This window comes from Mixophyes fleayi, chromosome 4, assembly GCF_038048845.1.
Source record: "Mixophyes fleayi isolate aMixFle1 chromosome 4, aMixFle1.hap1, whole genome shotgun sequence".
Classification (NCBI taxonomy): Eukaryota; Metazoa; Chordata; class Amphibia; order Anura; family Limnodynastidae; genus Mixophyes; species Mixophyes fleayi.
This window is the reverse complement of record NC_134405.1, coordinates 97,159,776-97,177,172: the sequence shown is the minus strand read 5'-3', so window position 1 is coordinate 97,177,172 and position 17,397 is coordinate 97,159,776. Positions and strand designations below refer to the sequence as shown.

Below are 17,397 nucleotides of genomic sequence, written 5' to 3'. Positions count from 1 at the left end.
ACAGTATTAACATCATGAACGTCACCTGCACTCTGGGAAATGTGTAATTCTCATTCATTTTCAATGATGGGAAACTTGTTAAAGTTTCTCTGAGTATAAGTACTGCTTCTGATCCCCTCCCCCATAAAATACAGAAGAAATACTCCGTGCAAGAGAGAGAGAGAGAGAGAACAAGCAAAGACAAGAAAAAGGAACTGAACATTAAAAGAAAAGAAAATGCAGTCTAGGGAGGGGGAGAGAAAGCACAAAAGGGAGCCATGAAAAGAAAGGAGGGGGAAAGTGAGGAAATAAAAAGAAAGGAATGGAAAAGAAAAAGGATTTTGAATAGAGAACTGTACCCAGATGAATGGTGTGTACATAAAGGAAGGACTGCCTGAAAAGAAACAGCCAAATGAAATAACCTCTCTTCTAGAGGCAGTGCCAATCAAAACGACAATGCTAATACTTCCTTTATTTCCTTGTGCTTCTACTTTCTGCTTTTAAAATGGGCCAAGGAAGAGCTGTTGAAGTGGGGAGTGGAATTTTAAGCGATTAACATATGCGTCCATATTAATACAAGGAACAGCTTAGACAGACAGATACAGACGGAGGGACTGACAGACTGTTAGGGTATAAACATTCCAAATGGCCACAACATTCCGCACTACAAGGTCTATTACACCAGATACAGAAGCTGTAATGTTCTTATATATAGGAGGGAGTTTATTATGCCATACTATACAGATGTGTTCTAACAAGGAAATGGTAATGTCAAAACATTCAAATTATAACTGAAAACACTTCAACCATGGCACAAAATTATCATAGTACAATACAAAAGTGATGTTAATACATGCATATACTCATGTCATAAGTTCAGTGTTCATTAGGAAAATGTGTATATTATAATATACATTATTATTATAATGCACTTCCTTTTGTAAATTATCGTACGTTAGTAATTACCTCAGATTTGTGTGGCCTGTATAAAACCACTTGACCTAAAGCATACATAACCAACAGTAGGCTATCAGCACATTTCCAATATTAGGGCATAGAGAATAAGTTCATGATTTGGAAATAATGTCCAAGCAGACTGGAGACAATTGGGTTGGATAGGAGATCTGGTCTACTAATGATCCCAATATGCTTTACTGCTCGGGACACACATGCTCCAATCATGTGGAATTGTGTGTGTTGTCACAGCGTGAAAATCTCTTCTGCGCATGCGGCGCAGAAAGTCTCAGAGTCCCGCATTGGTCATGTTTAAGTGTTTTTTTTAAATGCAAGTTAAACTTATAATATTAAAATATGTTAGAAATACCCAATGAGGGTCAATTTTCCAGAAAATCGTGAGAAAAAAATCAAAAACGCTAAGTGGAAACACTGACGCAAACACTCCTCAGCCGGTGCATCTGCGCGAGTTGTTAGTAGAGGACGTCTTACGCTTTGTGACTCGACCAAACTGCTTATTACAATAAAACTGATTTCACTGAACAATAGTGTCTGTTGCCGGTTTATTGCAGGAAGTTTGTTATTTTGCGTTGTTCCGAAATCAAACGATTGGAACCCCCCCCCCCCTATACTCCTGCGTTTGCCCCTGCCTCTGCCCACCAATTGAACATCGTTAGAGCTGAATATGCTTTGTTAGTTTTTATTTTCGCTTATAGAGAGGCTTCAGATGCAGCAATGTTGTTCTTTGCTATATGGAAAAAATTAAGCACCTTCCTTCCGCAATCATTGTTACCCTTTCGTGAGCGACACTATAACTGTGACTACGTATCCAGGTTTTTGGAGCAGGGACATATGGAAGAGAATCATACTTACTGATTAACATGTAGTGTTGACTTCAGGCACCAACTGTTGTAGTGTCTTCACCACCGATTTGTCTAGGGGGAAAATGACATATTGCATAAAAATGTTTGTAATCCGTACCATTTTCCATTGCCAATGAAAACTGTTTAAACTTTTTATAATTAGAGGACATCTTAACCAAAGAATTTACATTTTCAAGTATGATGAATAGTGTTAACAGAAAAGAAAAATCACTCTTACACCAACATTCTACAGTATATCTGAAAGAAAAAACTATTTTCATTCACCTTAATCGCAAAAGAGTAAAACACGTATTAGTCCAATGTCAATGTCCAAACAAACTATTAACACAAGTCCAAGAACAGCTTCGTTATTCCCACTTATTGCAATATAACTGGTAATGCCTGTGAAACTACCATGCAATTCAAAGCATGTATGTTACCTAGGAGACTGCAAGTCAAGCCATAGTGATGGATGAGAGTGAACAATATAAGTCACACACCATTTTAGACATAACATCTTAATGTACCCACAAATCTCTGAAAACACTTTAGGATATTAAGAATATGATCATTTATGTCACACACATGCAGAGATAAGATCTCATCTGATATGATCTCAATGCAAGATAAAATTGTTGCACGTGTGGGCGCCTTTATAACAGACAGCTTGGTACCGCAGTTATTTTAGGTATATTATATTAAACATATTTTTTCACATTTAGTTCTACTTAAGCGTATTACAACAACAAGCTATCTAAACTGCCAAAAACAAAGTGTATAGTTGGAAGTCATGACTATTATTACACAGTGCTTGCTTCCCTAAAACGTGCAACATGAAGAGAGGATAAGGGAAGAGGAAAGATAAATTTAGAACACCTAAAAGCAATCCATCATTCTGTGTACTGATTTCCTTCTTCAAGGAAACCATCAAGAAACAACCAAGATATTTTTTTCTTCAAGATAATCTACAGATTTCCTTCTATTTATAAAGAGAGACAATTATTTGTGAGTGGTACAAAACTTTAATTTTCTTTCCACTGAGAAAGGAGATTGGATCTCACCAAAGTCAATTCTACAATGATATTACAATTGGTGTCTGTGGGTACTGTGAGCTGAAATACCTCACTTTGACATATATTGCAAATGCTTCACGCATTATGTATAAGGAATAATACATTCCGTACTATGAATTACAAGGATATTAGAAGTCACTGTGGGGAACTCTGAAACCATATAAAATCAGGCTTTAGGCAGACTGATTGTATGCAGGCCCAAGAAATATGTAATACCTTATACCTTATATTATTCCTTATAATACAATTGTTTTCTTAAAGTATTATTATAAGCAATGACACCTGAGAATGTATACATATGTTAACATTACTTGTGCCTTATAATACAATTAAGTTTCGCTTCACCACACTGTATAGCAGGGGCGCATGTAGGGGGGGGTTTCTGGTTCTCCAGAAACCCCTTCCCTCCGCGAAGAACAATGTCCCTACATAGTGGCACTGTACTATACAGCAGCCGCGGCGCTGTCAAAGCAGCACTGCCACGGACGCTTCCTTGACAGAGTCACGGCTGCTGTTCAGTGCAGTGCCGCCGAAATGGAGCAGCAGTTCTCTCGGTTTTTTTGAGGGGGAATCCCCCCCTCTTAAAAAACCTGCGTGCGCCCCTGTATAGGTTCATGATAAGCTACCAATAGATAAAGACCCACAATTGGGCTGAAACGGGTTGGAAAGTGCAAGTTATGTGTAACAGGTTCACCTACCGAGAATACTACACCTTTGAGAGGAATTGGCTATCACTTGATCCCAGGACTGAACAGCATTTTACGTGATGCGCCTGTTATCTCTCGGTAGGAGTACCTACACTTACTTTTTTGTTTCTTTTAAGTATGCATTTTGAGTGTTTTTTAATACATTTATTTATGCAATTTAACCAAAACATACTACTAGCTTGTTTTTATTATTTTTTATTTTCCTGAATAAATACCCTTGAGGACGTTGTCCAACATCCGGTACTAATCTTACTGAAGATTTAGAAAACTCCAGAGATATGATTTCCAAGTATAAATATAGTAAGGCTTATACCTAATGGGAAGCTTCACGATGAAGGGTGATATATTTATGAAGACACACTTACAAGTTGTGTGGTGTAAGTCTTGGTGGAGATCTATGCGGATTTGGTTATTTTTACCACTCTACTGAATCATATGTGACCCTACCATCTTGTACAAATAGGATTGCACTATTATTCGGGTGTTTTCTTGCCTCTTACACGTTGTGGATCACTGTTAAGAAATACGTGGAAATCTCTCAACTCACCACAAAATATAAGTATTCTTATTACCTTTTAATATATGTGAAAGGGACAGCGCTTGATTTGTTGTCCTAATTTTCCTTTCTTAGGCTATCTTGTGTTTTATTGACTGATGTATGGTCAATATAGGACTTAATTGAGCAGCAATCGCTTTGTAGCGCACTGGTGAACTCGATTTTTTTTTTCCTTAAGCTACAAATAAGTACACTATTTTTATGCTTAAATATTTCTTCGTTAACAGTATTTGGGTAAACTACGCTCAAGAACACATTTGCAGATAAGAAGAGGCAATACAGACATGTCTACTGCTAAAAGCTTTTCTTCAATGAACTCACCTGAAGCTTTCTAGAGGCCGAGCAGTGTCACCAATACAAGCTGTATCTAGTGACATCTGTTCAGTTAGTCAGGGGACAGGCATGAACACAGAGCTATTGTGGTGGCCATATAAAATATTAATCTTAGTTTTTCAATATATGATATTGTTATTTGAGAACATTTGCTTAATTCTAATATTGTCGTAAAGGAAACATGAAAAATGTAACCGCTCTGCAGCTTAAGCAGAAATGATGGCTTCCTTCAGTGCAGGAGAGGTAAGGTAAATTTAGAGGCTATAGACCACTAATGGGACTTCTTGGTTGCAAGTCTGTAGATGTAATTTAAACAGCTAGATCACCCCTAGATTTTTTTTGCAAACCAGCCCTTGCAACACAAAATAGTAACTGCTAGAATTTTATATCTGAGTAATAAAACTATAAAGTATCACAATTACTTATCAGACTCTATCTATGGGGCATATTCAATTGTCCGCGTTACTTGCAAAACTAACGCGGCTTGCGCACTATTACTGTTATTACAGTAACAGTGCACGTAGTTTCCGTTATTATGGTACCTTTAACGCCAGCTTTCAGCTCGCAGGTCAGGGAGCTGCGAGCTGAAATCCGGCTTAGAATTACCGTAATACCGGTAATACTCTTAACACCGCCTTACTTTTGCGAGTAACACGGACAATTAAATATGCCCCTATGTGTTGTTTAATATATTAGGTATATATTCTATAGAACAATCTGTCAAAATACATTATCGGGTACAGTGTGTCAACCTTGAATTTACATTATCATGTTTTTTAAGATGCTGCCTAAAGCTATAAGGACCAATTCTGAAAAGTGCCAAACACCGTCCAAATTCAGAACGGTTTCTTTCCTAATAGAGACAAGACAATACAAAACACAGCAAGAGAAGGGCAATTATTTCTCTTCTATATCCATTATGACAGCCAAAAACAATAAACAGTTTACTTCTCACTAGATATATTCTAGAAATAAATTGTCATGTCAGATAAAAAGGCTGCATTCATACTTGTATTATATTATACTTGTACTGTTATTTTCATGTATGAAGCATTGCAAATCTGCCTGTGGCATTCAACAACATGTACAATGAACTTGTTGCCATTCTGAAACTCCATTGTAGAACACAGAGAGCCAGATGAAAGTCTTTGCTAATTACACGTTTCAAAATCTTTTAATTTCCACAAAAAAAAAAAAAAGACTACATACAATTGGCTGCTGTTGTAAACAACGGACATTGTGATTAAGCAGTTTAACGAGTGGAACAAACTCTAGCTGAGTTTGGAAAAAGACCATTTACAAACGTTACTAGACACTGATATGGAAAAGACAGATCGCACTGTTATCTCCAACACATTACATAAGTCATATGCTGTATCTCGTCCAAACAGAAAGGAATATTTGCTGTGATCCTGGTAGGCTTTTTCTGTAACTGCTAGAATGCCTGGTGAATCTGTCTGCCCTCTCATTTACATTACATACTGACATTTCCAAGTTAATTTTAGGAAATAAAGAGGAAGACAGATAAATGTAAATCAATAAATAAGTTGATGGAACCACGTCTCTTTAAAGAACACTTGTGGGGTATAATATATGTATTTTATGTCATGGCATTGGCATAGTATTGACAAAACCTACACAACATAAAGACTAAGGCTAGGTACACACTGAAGAATTTTCCGACTGACGTATTATCTGTAACGACTTTTACCTTTGACCGAAAGTTCGATCACTCGGATGATTAATCACTAGTCACGTTTTAGACGATTATCGAAATACCAACCGTCCGGCCAGTGACTTTTCACAGCCATATTGTCGTGAGCAAAGATTATAATTTTGTACACACTGAAACGACTTATGAGGTCCATGTAACGATATCCCCAAGGCCAGAGCATGTTCAATAGTACTCACCCCAAATCTCATAAAAAAGTGAAGGTAACACGTTTTCTTCATACATTCGTTAGCACGTGTACAATGTATGTTCATTAGCAACGTACCTAGACAAAGGAGTTGCAGCTCGAGGAACTATCGGCAGTTGCTTGTGGGTCGATCGAAAACTTATACACACTACATGATCATTAGGTGGATTGGTCGGAAAAAAAATAAACATTGTGACCAATCAAATGAACCGTCAATCGACACTTTGGAACGACTGTTGACCATCGTGTCACTATACACACTAACCCAACTTCCCACCGTGTCGGCTGATTTGCCGATTGGACGAAAATGTTCCAGTGTGTACCCAGCCTAATGACCGTTTCTTTTACACCTAATTATAAGTACCACAATGCAGAGTATTTGTCACAGGGCAAATTCGTCTCACATAACCAATAAGAAGACAACACCACACTTCAATGTTTTGAAATGAAAGAACATTAATAACGCACGTGTGTACACACACGCACACCTGAATCAAATATTTGAAAGTTGCTCTTGGACACTTGGGACTACACCCCTTGACCCCCATACTATAGCCATATTCCTTCAGAATGAAGATAGTTTAATAACAGGTGTGAATTTATGATCCTGTAAAAGACAGCCCAATAGGGATTATAAGCATCATGTTTTCCTTGGCATCTCACTCTGTTTTTTTAAAGAGATAGCAACAAACGTCACATGGCTGTCTTGATTCATATTCGATAAGAGGATGCAAATACAAAGCTACTAACTCAGAAATGTTTGGAATATTACTTCAAAACAGAGGTGGGTATTACACCCGTGCAGACATCTCATAAAAGGTAATCATAGTTCTGAAACACCTCACAGAAGTTCGCCTCATAAGACTAATATGTTGGTTCAATAGACTCTACAACCCTGCTGTTAGGCCACATATAAAAGTGGTAACAGGAGCAGATTCTTTCTGACCATTGTTACTACTGCAGTACAACACAGACAAAAATAAGATTATAGTTATATACTCCTCCATCAAGTCATTAAAGGCTATTTTTTAAAGTGCACCTGTTGTCTATACACAAAGTAGGCAGCCATTTTGTGGGTTGAACCAGTAATAAATTATGCAGTCTACTAATTCACTAGGAACCATTGACATGACCAAGGAATATTGTGCTTTAGTAATATCCCTGATTTGTTGTATAACAAGAGAGAGAATACCACTAGCTTCCAAAGAACGGATAGGCTGCAATGCCAGAAATATTGGCTCCACCCACAAAATGGCTGTCTCCGCTGTGTCTAGTCAACAGCTGCACTTTAAACATGATTCAAATCAATGATATGTTCATATTAGATGTCATAAGAAAATGTCAATGGCTGAAAAAAGTGATGTAACTGTGATAGGTTTCATGTCCTCGCCTATCGGTTTAGACACTTACATAAGTAATGCTTCCAGGTCATATTTATTCTTTAAATTTCATAGAAAATAGGATAGTGTGATATTGATAGCAACAGAATCTGGCATGTGACAATGGAAGTCGCAAAACCGTTTTCAAATCATTTGACAAAAAGTAAATTATAGAAACATTCATTTATGCATTGAAAAGTTAACATGCTACTAATGTAGTAGATTAAGGAAAGTGAGATTTGCAAGCTATTTCTAAGGATCGTGGGTAATGACATGCAAACTTTTCCATTATAGGCTTCATTTTCACTTCCTGACACATTAATACAGCTTATGAAGCATCATCTGGATATGAGCAGACAGCTCAGAAACAGAGCAGATCAGACCAGGGCATTTCATTTGTGCACAAGCAACCACCATGTCTGGCCTCTTCTACCAAAACAACAATGACAACTGATGGTTTTGTACTTCTTCACCTATCCTTATCAATTGTCAAACAGACGGAAAATCTATATATTAAAGTGAATGTATGAACGGTAAAAATAAGATTATCCAGCAGACAGGCTTTTTCCAATTTTGCAACACCTGTTTGTTGAGACAAAAATAAAACATTTTGAAAAATAATTATCACATGACCATATCAACATCATTATCATCACCATTTATTTATATAGTGCCACTAATTTTGCAGTGCTGTACAGAGAACTCACTCACATCAGTCCCTGCCCCATTGGAGCTTACAGTCTAAATTCCCTAACACACACTAGGGTCAATTTCCTAGCAGCCAATTAACCTACTGGTATGTTTTTGGAGTGTGGGAGGAAACTAGAGCACCTGGAGGAAACCCATGCAAACATGGGGAGAACATACAAACTCCTCACAGATAAGGCCATGGTTGGGAATTGAACTCATGACCCCAGTGCGGTAAGGCAGAAGTGCTAACCACTACGCCACCGTGCTGCCCCTGGCTATTCAGATAATTTCTTTGCTGATTATCACTGGCAGGAATAACATGGCAGAGAAGATGAACAAGTTAGTGCCTTAAAACTTTTAAGTGACAGATAGATATTATTATAAAGGGCTCCGTTTTCAGGTTAGACGTTTAAAAAATTATGTAAGCTGAAGTGCCTGGACTTCTGCATTAGTTGAAATGCACCTTTTAACCATTTTATTGCCTGCTCGTTTTATTCCCCACCGACTGGAAAGTTTTGAATGATAGGTCTGTTTTCCTTAGAAGAAGGCTTGTGAGGTCTTGAAATCTCGGCACACTGTAATTTCATGCATGAAATATATCTACGTTATAAAAAGATATTATTTCTTCAGGGAAAGTACAGACACCAGAACCTTTGAATCAAATCACTGCTGAATAGTTCCAGCTAGGACAGACCCCGATTTGTATTTCTTTTTGGGTTAGCTAGTCAATCATTTAATATTTTACATTTTGTGCAAATGTCAAACATTACCACATTATTACAACTGTACTATGTTTAAACTTTAAATATTGCAAATAAATACAGTATGCACGGAAGTCAGTATTCCTTTGCCATTTTCATTCGATACACTTGAAAACAGTATTGTTTCTACGTTATAGCTAATGTAAATATTTTGTGTTTGGTTCCCACCTATAAATATATAGTATTTTTCCCTCCAAAAAGACAAAGTCAATCCTGCTTTGTAGGCTAAATAAATCTAACGTTTATTTTTGTAATGTAGTGCATCATTTTTCAATTACTACTACGCAATTTGAAAGTATACCAATACAGGGAGGCAGCCATTTTGTGTCCAGAAATAATATAGGTGAGGCCTATCAATTCTTTAGGATCTAGTGAGATCACAGATGCACGAAGCAACAGGTGCCATTTAATTTCATACCATTTACATACATTTCTGCAACAGTTACATGAACAGACTAGATACTGACAGAATATACAACTTTATGACACAAAATTTGTGAAAAATATCAATGGGAACAGGCCTTATTCTGTGTATGAGCAGATTAATTACTAGCTGGACATTCTCAGCTATTAAAATCTGTTTCTAAATAGTGAAAATAGATTTTTGTGTGAGGTGACGTTCGTGATTATGAGACGCAAAAAAGGGTGTGGTCCCATGATAATGTGGGTGTGGTGGCTGTGCATGGTGCGGGCAAATCTCCATGTGTTTTGGAGGAATCATGGAAAGGGTTTTTTGTGTCCCAATTTTGCGTTTTTAAATGTTGGCAGGCATTTATACAAACTGTGCAGGGCTATGTGTTTTAAAATTGAAGCAGGAAACCCATGAAAAAAATTATGTGTGTTTCAACATAAATCACTATGGCAGTCTACACAAAAATGTTGGTATTTAGCATTTTTTCTGTTTTTTTTCCTTCAGACTGATATTAATGATTTATAATTCTGCAATGTGTCATGATCTACCATGGTAACCACAGTCTCATGATGTAGTGAGCAGAGAGGCTTTGGAATACCCCTCTGAGCTTTCTCTGTATTGTGATATCCACCCCTCATTCTCCCCACTCTGCCTTCACATGACAAGCTGAGAGGTGTGTCTGTATAACTGGCAGCCATATTTTGTAACCTCCTAAGAGATTTTGAAAAGGAGATCATTGTCTGTAAAAGGACGGCTATGAAAGATGCATGCTTAAAAGGTACTGAACTTGCTATTCAAAGAAAAAAAATCTATGTGAAATTACTGTGTGTCTGTATATGAGTTGAAAACTTAACCTAGATAAAAACAGGGAGCCCTTCATTTTAGGCAGACCATTTCCACATATTGTGCAAAATCAAAACCTTCCTGATTTTATAATGTGAAACAATATATGAGTGCAAAGTAAATCTTAATGACTTCTGCTAACGCAATTTTGCCCTCTGTCCAATCATAGGAGTGGCAAAGTCATATTATCTGTTAGTCTATACTGTTAGGGGCTAGTAGCTTGACAAAATGTATTTTTTCCACACCTCTCAAGCTACAATTGTTGCAAGTTCAAAATAGAGGTGTGTCATGGAGGTAGGTGGGTGCATGAGATAAAGCGCCAGGTCACATGCTCGCAATTTTGAGGGGGATAATGTCATTAAAAGAGCATATCAGGTCAGGTGTGGGAACTTTAACTTGATAATGCTGGCAGGCATCTCGACAGGAGAGTCTAGCTGCATAGACAAGTCAAAGCACTGTGGTTTCCCCACTCTCTGAATCCCTTGTCCTCACCCTTCTGTCTGATAAAAAAAATTCCAAAACTATAAATTCCAAAAACAAAACAAAAAAACCCTCATGCACGCAAACGGCCATAATGAACATAGCCAGGAAACTCCTACGGCTACCCTTTGCCAGCCAGCCAAACAGATATGTGGGAATTGTTTTTCCTTTGCTTCTGAATGGTTGTACAAGCCAACCATTCATAGAGGGAATCCTGGTTTTATTTATTAAGTTAGTTTCCTTCGGGTAATTTTATAAATGAAGCAGGGGGATACTGATTTCCTGTAAGAATGTTTGTACCGGCCAACCAGAAGAGTGGGAGGGGGTCCCCATGCTTCAGATTGGTTGGCCAGGAAAGGTTAGTCTAGTAGTGTTTCTTAAACCTGGTCCTCAGGTTTTAACAGTGCATGTTTTACATATCTCCTTGCTTTAACACATGTGTGTTCATTACTGACTGATACAGATCCAAAGGTGGTATCATTATTTCCCTTGTTACCTGGAAAACATGCACTGTTGGGGGTCCTAAGGACTGGGTTTGGGAAACACTGATCTAGTATAATCCGGGCTATGTTGTGTGTAGGGATCTCCCTATATCAGTGTTTCCCAACCCTAGTCCTCAGGTACCCCTAACAGTGCATGTTTTCCATATCTCTCTGCTGGAGCACAGGTGTATTCATTACTGAGTGACTTTCACTTGTGACCTGGAAAACCTGACTGTTAGGGGTCCCTGAGAACTAGGGTTGGGAAACACTGCCCTATATTATAATAATGAGGATGAGCGATTGGAATGGAGAATGCAGTTGCACTATGCGGAATGGAAGATTTTTTATTTCATGTACTTCTTTAATAAAGTAGTTTGATCAAACAAACCTTTATTTTTGTCCATTATGTGGGACCCCAAGGAGAAGTTGCCACTCCTGGGGTCCCACTGTCATATTACCTAAGCCCTTAAGAACCAGAGTAGTCTTAAAAATCTCCAGCACTTTTAGGCTTGCGTTACCATGACAGGTTCTTGGGTGCCTTACCCTCTGCCCTCAACAAAGTGACTTTTTTAATTACCAGGGGCTAGTACTACTATTGCACAGGATGTAATATAATGTGCCATGTAAAATAATTATCTGGCTGTTCATGCGTTCCAGTTCTGAAAACATAAAAGCAGGTAAAGAATTCCAAAAGCGGATTTGGGTACAGACCATTAGGGCAAATCGATGAATTCCAGCAATATTGACGGGCAGATTTAAAACGGCAAAATCTCTCAAAATAAACCCCTGCTGGCTTTTAGCAACTTGTTTATTCAACTATGTAAGACATGGAACTGTCCTTCAGTTGGGAGGAAAGTAGGTGAGAGAGGAAAGATAGAGATTGAGGTGGGGAGAGAGTAATAGAGAGAGCAGAGACATACAAGAGACAGCAGAGGAAATATAGGGGAAGCAAAGGAGAGAAAGAAACAAAAGAGAGAATGAGAGAGTGAGAGAGACAACAGAGAGGGCGAGAGAAAGACAACAGAAAGAGCAAGAGAGAGAGAGAGAGAGACAGACAGAACAGTGAAAATGAGATATAGAAACAACACAGAGAAAATGAGAGCGAGAGAGCAGAGAAAATGAGAGAGAGAGAGAACAGAGAGAGAACAGACAGAGAGAACAGAGAGAGAATGAGAGAGAACAGAGAGAGAATGAGAGAGAACAGAGAGAATGAGAGAGAGAGAACAGAGGGAGAGAGAACAGAGAGAGAGAGAACAGAGAGAGAGAGAGAGAGAACAGAGAGAACAGAGAGAGAGAGAACAGAGAGAGAGAGAACAAAGAGAGAGAGAGAGAGAGAGAGAGAGAGAGAGAGCAGAGAGAGAGAGAACAGAGAGAGAACAGAGAGAGAGAGAAGAGAACAGAGAGAGAACAGAGAGAGAGAACAGAGAGAGAGAACAGAGAGAGAGAACAGAGAGAGAGAGAGAACAGAGAGAGAGAACAGAGAGAGAGAACAGAGAGAGAGAACAGAGAGAGAGAACAGAGAGAGAGAACAGAGAGAGAGAACAGAGAGAGAGAACAGAGAGAGAGAGAGAGAACAGAGAGAGAACAGAGAGAGAACAGAGAGAGAACAGAGAGAGAACAGAGAGAGAACAGAGAGAGAGAGACGCTCCTACCATCAGTTGCTCATTACACAGCACAGACACAGTAATAGGGAGCTGACTTCCAATGAATGTGCACCACACATCCCCCTGGTACAGGACTCTGAATGACATACTCGCTCTTCCAGTACCTTCAGCAGGCACACTGCTATTCATTGACATGATAAAGTTTATAGCTACTAATCTGCAGACAAGGGAGAGAAAAAACTTCACCCTTATTTATAAACAAGTAATCCTGGAACTGCTGTGGGCGGTAAAACAAGCTCAAGCAGAGGTACAAGGCTTCATTTATTTTTCTTTACTCCAATATACACTTCACTTGTATCTCTTATCTGCCACCTTTATTTGCCCTTTCGTTACTCCCTAAAGACCTTTCTTACTCTCTGTATTATACGTATAGCTGTGACACTAGAGAATGTGGAAGTGAAAGAGAAAACATGCTGGTCGCTATCTGACAACACCGCACACACCCCTCCTCTCCAGGCACCGTCCGTGTCCCCCTGCCGACCCTTCCCAGCGGACAGCTCACCATCCAGGGACTTCCGAGGGGTAAGAGAGGAGTGGGCGAAGTGCACTCGTCAGTGGCCAGAATTCCACAGGAGAGTTTATATATTATAGGAGAGAAAAGTGAGAGACTTACCCGGGAAGTGCAGGGGGGATCCTGGCTCCTGCTGTGAGGGGCTCTGCTGGCTCTCAGCAGGGGGAAGACACGACAGAGGTGTTGCTGGGATGTCTTCTTATCTCTCGTTCCCTCTCTCTCTCCCTGCTTCTCAGCGTGCACTGTCTTTCTCTAGCAGGAAGGAAGAAGGGAATGAGGCAGGCTGACGTGAAAGGATGCAAAACAGCTCCTCCTAAGCCTGCTCTCGGTGTCTGTGAAAGAGACAGAGGGAAAAACAGAAAGAGAGAGAAAAGCACCCACCCAGGAGCCTTCTATCTCTCTTTTGTTTTCTCACTTCCTCCCCTCCTCCACCAAGTTTTCTTTTTCTCTTTACACCAAAGACTGGGGATTTTTCTCCCTTTGAAACTCTTCTAGGCTCTTTAAAAGCAGAACCTGTTTTTATTGTCTTCTGTCTTCCTCCTTTCTCTTCCCTCTTTATTTCTGTTTTCCCATACAATCTTGTTTCTACAGGGTGTAAGGTAATATATATATATATATATATATATATATATATATATATATATATATATATATATATATATATTAATGTAATTAATTATTTAACTAAGAATGTAGTGGCTCACCACACAGTAATAAGAAGTGGATGGTATAACATTTTTTTCTAGATATTTTTTAGCAGCTCTGATAAATCACATGGCTTTTTAAAGTAGCATAATTTTATTTATTTCTTTTTATGGCTAGGTTTGATCACTGGAGTCTGTAGACACATAGGGGCATATTTAATAAAGCACGATAGTGCTTTTAACGGGTCATTAAGGTCCCACAGTGTCCTCCGCAAATTTATTAAGGGGGCATCGCAGCAGATATCATGGATATCTGCTGCTTTGCATTCCTCTTCGTTTTTGGGAGCAGTCACCATTCAACAGAATGGTGACTGCTCCTGGCCGCAATCTAACAAGTCCCGAAAAACATTTTTTTCGGGAACTTGTCATGCTAATGTACGCCAGCTTCAGCTGGCGTACATCATCCGAATTGAAGAAATCTAATGCTGTCAGCTCTGCTCCGAAGAGCAGAGCTGGACAGCGCATGTGTGGAGGGATCACATGATCCCTCCCTGTCACTCAGCGCTCTCTCTCTGCAACTATCATTGCAGAGACAGAGAGGGGATCTGTGTGCGCATGTCCAGTTCTTGGAACTGGACATGCGCAATTGAAGAGTGAAGAGAAGACCTGAAGACAGCGCTTCCGAAGAGGGGGGTAAGTATGATTTTTTTTATCACTGAAACAGCAGTTTTTCGGAACTGCTGTTTCTGTGCAGGGCTGTACATAAATGTGAGAAGTAGTTCAATCCTTATCATTGCGATAAGGATTGAAAACTACTTTTCACTTTATGTGAATATTGATAAATGTGCCCCATAGCCTTTGGTGCGCCAAGTCCTATCCCATACACTTGCTACATGCCTTTTACACAGAACTTCCTGATAACCTCTTTCCCTCCAATTGTGTGTCTTGGCAATTAAATTAGACCGACCTCCTCATGTTTTATACAGCACATATGCAGTGTAATCAGTGGTTGAAGTGGGCTGTTATGAGGTGATACTGCTTTTCTAACTGCTTTCCTTAGATAACTATCAAATTCCATTCATTTACCTTTTCTATACCGCCACTATTAAATTTCAACTTCGACCTAAATAAAGTCATTTTAGAAACACATGAAAATCAATATTAATTTAGCAAACATGTTGTATCATATTTAACAAATGTACTATTAAGTTATCAGGGGTCCACATTGGGCCACTTCTCCCAAAGGCTAGTGAGGTCACAGAGCAGACTATGGCTGGTGACACACCTGCATCTTGAACACAGTATTTTATGTGTCAGTGAATAGATATCTGCTGTTAGCTCATATCACTAAAGTATGTGGGATCTGCTGTTCGCTGGCACACTACCTGTGTCCATACAACATGTAACTTTTCATCAAAAAAAGCTTCTGAAATCCATGTCCATTACAATTCTGTCACACAGAAGCCGCAAAAAGCTATTGAAGCATCCAAAATTCAAGTGTGGGGTGTGGCAATGTGATTTGTGTCATTAATGTCCCACCACCTGCTATACAATGATACAATCATGTCATCGCACAAATGACTGAATTCGTGGGGACCAGTCCAGCGAAGCTTGATGATGGAAATTGCACATCAAGTTCCCCCTACACACACACACACACACACACACACACACATACTTTGGATGAAAGAGAAGCAAGATGGTGGCCTGCTCTCAAAATTTGGGAGTCTCCCTGACCTTCCAGGAGAGTAGGCAAGTATGCATCAAAGCTGCATTCTCCCTAACAGGTAAGAAATGCTCATGAAAACACTCCTAATATTTTTATGAGCTTTTCCAAGCAGGCAAAATTTGCTGTTTCTAAAACACAGGTGTGATAACTGAGGGCAGCACCCAGCCTCCCCCCGAATTCTCAGGTTTCACTCTGCAGTCAGTCTAGCTGTTTTCACTGGAGAACAAAGGGCAAACAATTGTTAGGCAGTAAAACATAATGCACTTAGGTCTCTGTTCCTACCCTGAGTTATCCCGATCTGACTGGCAATTACTGTACAGCATGGCCGACCCCTGACGAATTTGGCCCCACAAAGTCTTGAGCCAGTAGCCAGCAAGACAGCCCAGGGTGCCTCCCTTTGGCTGGGAGCCTTGGTAACCCCAAATAATAGTAGCTCTTTTAGGGGTTATGTTGTGGAATCTATCATCGCCTACAGAACCCACTTGAAAGTACATGTATACAGTTCCTCAAAACATGACAATTAAAATATAACTGGCGGAAAAACGGTGCCAAGCGTGTTTATCTTTTTTGTGAAACTCGACAACCTGTTCTCGCCATAAAGATCACTTGTAATAGTGATTTAATGTTAGCTGCTATCTACAATTAGATCACTGTTGCATGTGATCTCTTATTGCTGGGGTGCAGGGAGACTTAGATCAGGTCACCACTTTATAGAGAAAGTCCCTGGTGACATCACAACAATGTGTCAGAAGTTAACTCCCATTGTGGGTACACAGAGCTGTATCCAAAGGTCAAATAGATTGATACATGTCTGCATACTCAAAAGTGCATTAATTTACACTAGTCTGAAATGTTCTTTGGCCATTTAAAGTTTGCAGAGTTGTTCTATACAGAGAGCAGTATATGCATATGATTTCATTTTTAATTTTCACTAAACTTATGTAGAACTGAATACTTTACATTTAGTTCTGATACCTAATGAAACCCTCAAACACCAATATATTGCTTTTTAGTGTCAGAATTTTGTCCCAGATAAAATGAAACATGATATTCAGACCCATAATGGCAGAATAATTTTCTTCTATGGAAACGTTATTTTAGGAAGTAGTAAAAGGCTACTTCTGCTACTACTGTGACTCAGTCTTCCCCATCATTAAAATATTTTCTTAAAAATTATGTACAAAAATATTTATATCTAAACATATCTACTGTCTTTATAATAGACAATTGTGTTACTTGAAATCACTCTGCAGCACAATTGTAGAAGTACAAAAATGATTTGGCACTTGTTGTTAAATCCATCTATCACAATATTTCATTTGTCTCTTTTATGGAACATAATAAATAATAATGACAATTTCATATAAGGCACCAGCATATTCCACAGTGGATAGTACTGACATAAATGTGACTGAGTA

At 39.0% G+C, this 17,397-nt stretch overlaps 1 protein-coding gene across 1 annotated transcript in view; it reads right to left on the bottom strand.

Moving 5' to 3' along the window:
• ZNF710 (zinc finger protein 710) overlaps window positions 1-13,995 on the bottom strand; it is a 56,807-nt gene extending 42,812 nt beyond the window's left edge. The window contains exons 1-2 of the mRNA XM_075207804.1: window positions 13,709-13,995; window positions 1,807-1,868 (exon numbers count right to left, since the gene is read on the bottom strand). The gene's annotated coding sequence lies outside the window, so the exon portion shown is untranslated. The remainder of the gene's footprint in view (window positions 1-1,806; window positions 1,869-13,708) is intronic.
• Window positions 13,996-17,397: the final 3,402 nt, after the last annotated feature.